The sequence below is a fragment of the Pelecanus crispus genome, chromosome 1, assembly GCF_030463565.1.
Source record: "Pelecanus crispus isolate bPelCri1 chromosome 1, bPelCri1.pri, whole genome shotgun sequence".
Classification (NCBI taxonomy): domain Eukaryota; kingdom Metazoa; phylum Chordata; class Aves; order Pelecaniformes; family Pelecanidae; genus Pelecanus; species Pelecanus crispus.
This window is the reverse complement of record NC_134643.1, coordinates 69,314,228-69,321,360: the sequence shown is the minus strand read 5'-3', so window position 1 is coordinate 69,321,360 and position 7,133 is coordinate 69,314,228.

The window sequence follows — 7,133 nt, the reverse complement described above, 5'->3', positions numbered from 1 at the left end:
CATTTGATGAGCACCCGTCATACATATGCACACATGGCATGGCTTGGTGCAAATTAGTCTCTTCCCTCCCTTGGCACCCTGACAGCATCGCCAGGTCTGCTGGCCTGCCTTCCCACTGGCTCGCACTCCCGGGCTCAGCTCAGAGTCAATGGATTCATAAGTGAGTGTCTGAGGAAAGGTACATCCCACTCACGCTGTGGAGCTGTGACAAGATGCAGGTTGGCCCCGTGCTGCCCATCCCTGGGACCAGCCGGTGCACGGGGCCAACCTGCTCTTCTGCTGGTCTCCCAGCCTGAGGATCGGTAGTGTGAAGAGGAAAGAAGTCATCTGGTGATTAAACCTGAATTCGGTCACCTTTGGGATTGGGTCCCCTGCCAGCTCGCCAATGCACCTCCATTAATGTTGCTTTAGATGCGTAACCAGTTTGTGTTTCTACATGTGGTAAGTCCTGTGTCCCGGCTCTTAGCGGTCGTGGCTGCCAGGTCTTGAGTGCATGTTTTGCAGTCTCCAACACCACGAGCTGAGATCACGCCTTGTCCCGCATCTAATCATTAGGGTGTTTATGTCAAAAAAATCACAGCTGTTAAATAGACATGAGGAAATGCTGAATTTACAGGCTTGATCTTGTAAAGCCAAAAGCCAAACACTGAAAGCTGCAATCATAGTTCATCACAATTAATCTCAGCCAGTCACAGACGTGTCATCTTTCCTTGTCCTGTAATTGCAAGCGCTAGTGTAACTGAAATTTTCTATTCTACTTCCACCTATTTTTATAAACCGAGGGATAAAGGAAACCATTCCTTATATACATGTATGTCCTTTGAGAGGGACATCTGTGTTGAAAACAGATGTTAACCTCTGATCTTTGCAGCAACAATTTTTAATAGAAACCTGCTTTTGCCTGTGCATCCCGGTCATGTAACCTCCCTCCCCTTAAATGCAGACTGAGAGTTGCGCGGGCAGGTGATGGGCAAAGGAGCCAATTCTTGAGCAAGGCCTTAAAACCATGGAAGACCCCAATTTTTTCAATTTTATTGGGGCAGCTCAGGTCAGAGGCAGAACAAATCAGTGTCAGTGGTCATTTTTGAAACTCCTGGCCAAAGAGCTCTTTTGCTGGGAGAGCTGTTCAAAGGGTTGTACCGTCCAGGTTGTTCCTCCAGGGCACTGGAAAAGGAAGGGTCCAGAAAACAAAGTCCCTTCCATGGTGGCTGAGGAAATCCCTAGATCTCCAATTCCTTTTTGCTGGGATTTTAATTCCAGCATCTCTCTGACTTGTGGCCTTGCGTGTGGCAGGTTCAGAACATCACTCCAAGTGTAGCAGCAGGGGCTACCCCACACGTGGGCTGCCCATAATAACAATATTTGATGACATTTAACCATTTGCTCTGTTTCCTGCCTGTGACCTTCTCCTTTGCTCTCCCTCCTGCCCAGCTCCTTTTCATTCTCTTGCGTCACTTCTTCCCCAGTGTCACCTGTCCAGTGGAAATTATCTACCTCAGCTTGCTTCTTCCTGCTTTTTTGCTACCACTACTGTCAAAGCACAGCTCTCCCTCCTTTCTCTTCTCCTTTCTATTCTTTCTGCATTTCTCTCTCTCTCTCTATTATTAATTACCAGCCTCACTTCCTTGCTTCTCTCATGGACTCTCCTTCCAGCTGTATTACTTATTCCGCATGACTGTGGCTCAACCCTTCTGCCTGCTGAAAGCGGGAGCACAGGACTCCATGGAGGAGCTCAGCTTTTTGCAGGAGCCAGTCCAAGAACCAAGTTCCATCCCAATATCAAAATTATAATGAAGTTTCAGCTATCTTCTCTTCCTTTTTGCACCAGAAAGTGCTGTGCCAAGCAATGCATCTCTTAGTATTACTAGAAGAGGCATTTCAACCCATATTCCGCCAGTCTCTGCAGAGCTGTGCCTGTTCTGAAAGATTTTGTGGCCTTTCCTATTTTTTGCACTATTTTATTTCCACCATGAATGTTTGGATCTGCAAAGCCTGGCATTCGTAGCCTTGTGGGGAGGAATTTGCCCTTAGTCAAGCTCTGTCTGATTGACTGATCCCCTTCTCCAGCATTTCAAACTCATCCCTTCCTTAGTGCTAGAAGAGCCTTCCCACCTCCATCGCACACAAGTTTCCCATCTAGTAAGAAGGCAGGGATGGGGACGGCCCCTTGAGCTCACCTTACACCTCAGAAATGCCACTGTGTGCAGGTCCAGTGAAGCAGCCATATCTGCGCGTTGATTTTTTGATGTCGGGCTTCGGATACCAGCTGAAAGGCACATGCCATGCTGGGTGCCAGCGATTCCTCTGTAAGAAACGCTTTTGTGCTGTTCCCACAGCATGTCACTTCTGCTGACCACCACTCTGCTCCTCATTCCTTTTGGCTCACCCAGCAGAGAGGATGACATGCATGGCTGGGGGGTGGGATGCTCCCCTCTTCCCCATGCTGTGGGTCAGAAGGGGATCCCGCTCCCCTGAGCTCACCTACAGCATTCCTGCCTTTTCTCTGCCCCCTCGCCTTCCCAGCACCTGTCAGCCTCTCCCTCCCGCCACAGGCAGCCACTCAAAATAATCCCCCGTGAAATATCTTAATTCTAAGGAGCTATTTAGGGAGCTGTGCTCAAATCCCTCTGAAATCCTCTTCTCCCTGAGGGCTGAAAAAAATAAAATAAATTCCATTGCCCCCACTCCCTGCTGCAGCAGCAGAGGCTGAGGAGGGCAATGGGAAAAGCAGGATTGCTTCGTTGCTGCTCAAGTGCCACTTCCCCTGGAGATGCGGGTGCGATCCTCTCCCCCAAGAGAGGGGGGCTCTTCCTGCTGCCAATCTCCCAGATGTGCTCCAACAGCTGGCAGCTGGTTGTAAAACACATGTGCAATGTCCGCAACACAATACCAATACTGTGTGGCACTGTAAGGCTTCGGCTAGCCGACCGCCGCGTAGCTTGTAGTCTCTCCACAAATTTATTAAATGATGTGTTGGGCGCAGTTGTGCTGTGTGTCGGGGGGTGCCCTTAAAGGCAGCATCATTCTGAGCAACTTGTCCTTACCCCTCTCCTGTCCCCAGGGGATTCTCTCTGGATTGGGGGACCCTGGTTGCATTTGGTGGTGATGGCCAAATGGGGAGGGGGTCTGCACCACTGAGGGGCATGTCCACTGTGGTTTTGCTTGTATTGAGGGCTACCAGCCCACCCGTGGCGATGGAGCTTCCACCAAGCACACTGCCTGCTTTCCTCAGGAGCTGAGCGCATGAAACATGGTGCTCAGCATTGGATGCCAATACTGGCACTGGAGGCCACACGGTGTGCCCATACAGCGTGGTTTTTCTCTCCTGATGTCTGATCCTGCCTCTGTACAACTCCAGCTACTGGTCAGAGTCCACCTGAGCCACTCAGGGGCAGGAAGAAAAAGCCTGGAAACTCTGAAACCTACTGATGACACCTAGCTCTTAAAAATGAGTGCAAAGACCATTCTGATCATTGCACCCCTCAAAGCCCTTGGAAAAGCAAGAGAAGAGATGTCAAGGGAGGGTTGAAAGATGGGGGCTCCTGCGGTGGCTGGCTACCATCTCCCCCTCCGCCATCTTGGCCAGTGCAGCAGCCCTTGGGTCAGGTACCTGTCACTTCTTCCTCCCTTCTCTGCTTTGCATCCTCTTGCTTGCTTGTCTCACCTTCCCTCTTTGGGGAGAAGCTTGCCTGCCCATGCCAGCTTTTCTCTCCTCGTCAGCCCTGCTTGGTGCCAGGGACCCGTCAGCCCCGAATCGCTGGACAGGAGTGCCTGTTGCTGGGCCAGGGGATAGCCGAGGTGGGCAGGCTGGCAGAGAGCAGCAGGGCAGGCACAGAAGCTGGGGTGCTGACCCTGCCTTGCTCACCCAGTCACCCCTGGGCACGGTCCAGGCCTCCTTCCTTCCCTGGAGCTTCCCACCGCCTCTGCTAGCAGGGCTTCTGCCTGGTGTGGGAAGCCAGTGCTCTTTCATTGCCATCTAATGGGGGTGCCAGAAGTTTTCTTCTCCCTTAGTGACAGCCCTCCATAGCCTCGATGGAGGGGAACAAGGGTGCTGTGAAAGCAAAAGCCACAGCGCTGTACACTCCAAGCATTTTAACAGCTTTCCTCCACTTGCTGCTTCTTTAATAGTATATTAGAGTGGTGCTTGTGGTCAGAGGTCCAGGCAGGCATCAGATCTGCTCAGAGCCGCATGGCGGCACTGACATTACCACCCTGGCCCTCAGGGTTTGTTCACCCCATCAGGAGCAACCCTGGGGGCTGGTGTCCCTCCCTCCAGTGTGTCGGGTGCCCTCTCCAGCACAGGTCCCCACATGTCCTCTCCTGTGCCCCAGTGGCGAGCACTGGGAGGGCTGCCTGCAGGGTTCTCCCCAGCTTTAGTGCTTGCCCTGGCACATCCCAAGGGGGCTGGGACCCACATGCAGCTGTTAACCACTGGATAAAAGATTTTGAGCTACAGGGCTGTGCCTGTGGGGGAGCCACAGTTGGTGGCCCCAGGGCAGATGCCCAGCAGGTGGCAGGGGACAGGGGTGGCGTCCCGGTGTCCTCACCACAGCTCTGGCTGAGGCAGCACTGCCGAAGACAGCACGAGGCTCCTGCCAAGCACACGTCCATCATCCCCACAATGCTGTCAGCTGGGAAGTATCCGTGTCTGGAGATGCTCAGGAGAGGTTAGTGCTCCCCGGGCTGATACCTGATGGCTGTGACACTGATGGAGATGCCTCCCGACAGCCCGGCATGGTGCTGCTGCGCTGCCAAGACAATGACATCTGCTTCACTGGGGCCCTGGGGAGCAGCCCAGTCCCCTTGGGGGGGTGGCAATTGTCCCCACCACGGCCCCTGGGGACCAGCAGTCCTCACCTCTATGGCTGCAGTGCCATGTGGAGCAGCCATGGAGGTGTTCATCCTGGCTGTATTTGTGCACCACAGGAGCTTTCTCCAGGGGACCCTGGGATATCTGGATGTTTCTGCTTCCAGATGAGGAAACCCAAACCAGCGGGAAGGGATTTGCCCGCGTTGCTACTGTAATGAGAGCAAGTGGGGGGACCAGCCTCAGAGGTCCCCATAGCCACAGAAAGTAACCTGCCTGAGGGGCACTCCGGCCCGGACACCACATCTTCCATAAGCCTGGGGGCCACTGGCAGAGCAGGGCATGGCTGCCTGGCTGGATGTTTTTCTCCCTCTGAAGGCTGCGTGGCTCAGAGAAGGCTCTTGGCCAGTTTGCATTGCATCGTGCTGTTCGGGAAAACAAATACCCCCACAATGACCCTGTAAAGAAAAGCACCCATGAGTTTTGTGCTGATACTGCTGGCCCGTCTCCAGACAAAACCTGTCCCGTATTTGCCCAGACAGGAGCTTCTACAATGTAAACTCAGCCCTTGCCTTCAGCCTGAAGACATTGCCTCTCGTCTGCTCAGTGGCTCCAAAGCTGCGTACATGGTCTTGGAGGCACATCACCCCCTGGGCTGGCCATGGGGGACAAGGGGCAGGACACAGGGGTACCCAGGCCTCGTGTCTCAGCATGCAGGCAGTGCTGGCCCCCTGCCCCGCTCCCTGCCCACCCCCAGCGAGCCCGCCTGCCTTTCAGCTGCAGCTCACCCCTGTCTGCATGGCTGAGCCTGGCCACCACCACCCCCTCGTCTGTGCACCCCCCCTGGCACAAGCCAGAGCCGACTGACGTGCCTTTAAAAATAACTCCTCAGTGGGGACAAGGACAAGAGATGGAGAGGGATGAGCACTTTTGGTGGGAGGGGGCCAATATGCCCCTCCACCTCTCCCTGCCCTCGTTGCCACAACATCCTGGCCGAGTGGCCGCTCCAGGTTGCCACCTGCCCAGCCTGTGGCACAAACACTTCAATGCATTTTTGAAGAGTGTTTGGTCCTGCAGGAGGGAGAAAAAGAGAGCCGGCACCTCTGTCCCCTCTCTGCATTTACTGCAAATGAAGGGATTAGGAATTATAATCCAAGATTCTTATTTTAAAGCAGCTTTTCAGCTCTGTGAGGGGAACTTCAGCGTGATGCTCCTAGGGGAGCTGGGTGACAGAGCAGCTGTCACAGCAGCTCCAGCTACTGCAGGTGCTTGGGCAGCGGCAGCTGAGAGGCAGCAGTGCCCTCCAGGCTCCTGCAGTGGCTGTGTGGGGGGACACTTCGGCAGGCAGGAGCGGGGCGGGTGGTGGGGCGTTCTGCAGCCCAGGGTAGAGAGGGTGTCCCCTGGCTGGGCACCTGCCTTGGCACCGTGGAGCGTGTCTGAGTGCTGGGCAGGTGCTGCCTTCAGGCTGCACCAATGGCTTTTTCAGGGGTTCCCGGATGCTTTGAGCTTTGAAAAGAAAGAGGGGTCTCTTTCTTTGGAGGTGGAGGGTGAGCCTGTGTCAGCCATCACTGTTTAAATGTGAGTGTGCTGGGTGAACAGCACAGCCACAGTGAGAGGTGTGCAGCAGCACAGGGCAGAGCCCCAGGATCTGAGACAGATCAGCTGCCACTGGTGCCCCATGGAGGCATCTGCTCCTGGGATGCCAAGTGCCAAATTGCACCAGCCCAAAGTGTCCTGTGGCACCTGGGAAGCTTCTGCCCCTCACCGCCAGCAGCATCTGCCCCAGCAAAGCAACGTTGTCTTTCTTCCTTTGCACTTTTTCCCCCTGCTCCTTCCTCCCGCTGTGTTCATGCAGACCTGTGCAAAATCCTAGGAAACTGCTTGGTTTTTTTCATTGGCATCTCTGCTGCCTTTCCCTCTGCTAATTATTATAGCAGTGCCTCTTCTAGGGCAAGTTGACAGATGGCTGGGGTTTTATCTTTGAACAAGCTATTTAATAAGGGCTCCTGCTTTTCCCTTGCACATTTCTTTCCTGGCCGCCTGTCCTGATCTGCTGGATGGGTTGTCCTTTTCACTGGGGATGCCAGAAGATGTGAGCTGAGGCTGAATGCCAAGGTCGGATCCCAGGGAATGGTTTTTTTTCTTTCCCTTTAGAAAAGGAAGATAATTCTGCCCGAGTTCATGTGGTTCACACTCTCCCTCCCTACAGAAGGATGTGGTGGAGAACTTGTCCCCACGGGGAGGTGAGAGGGGCTGGGTCCTACGAGGCAGGTCCTAAGTGCACAGAAAGCCAATGGAAGTGCTGAAACCAGCACGCTGCCCGCTC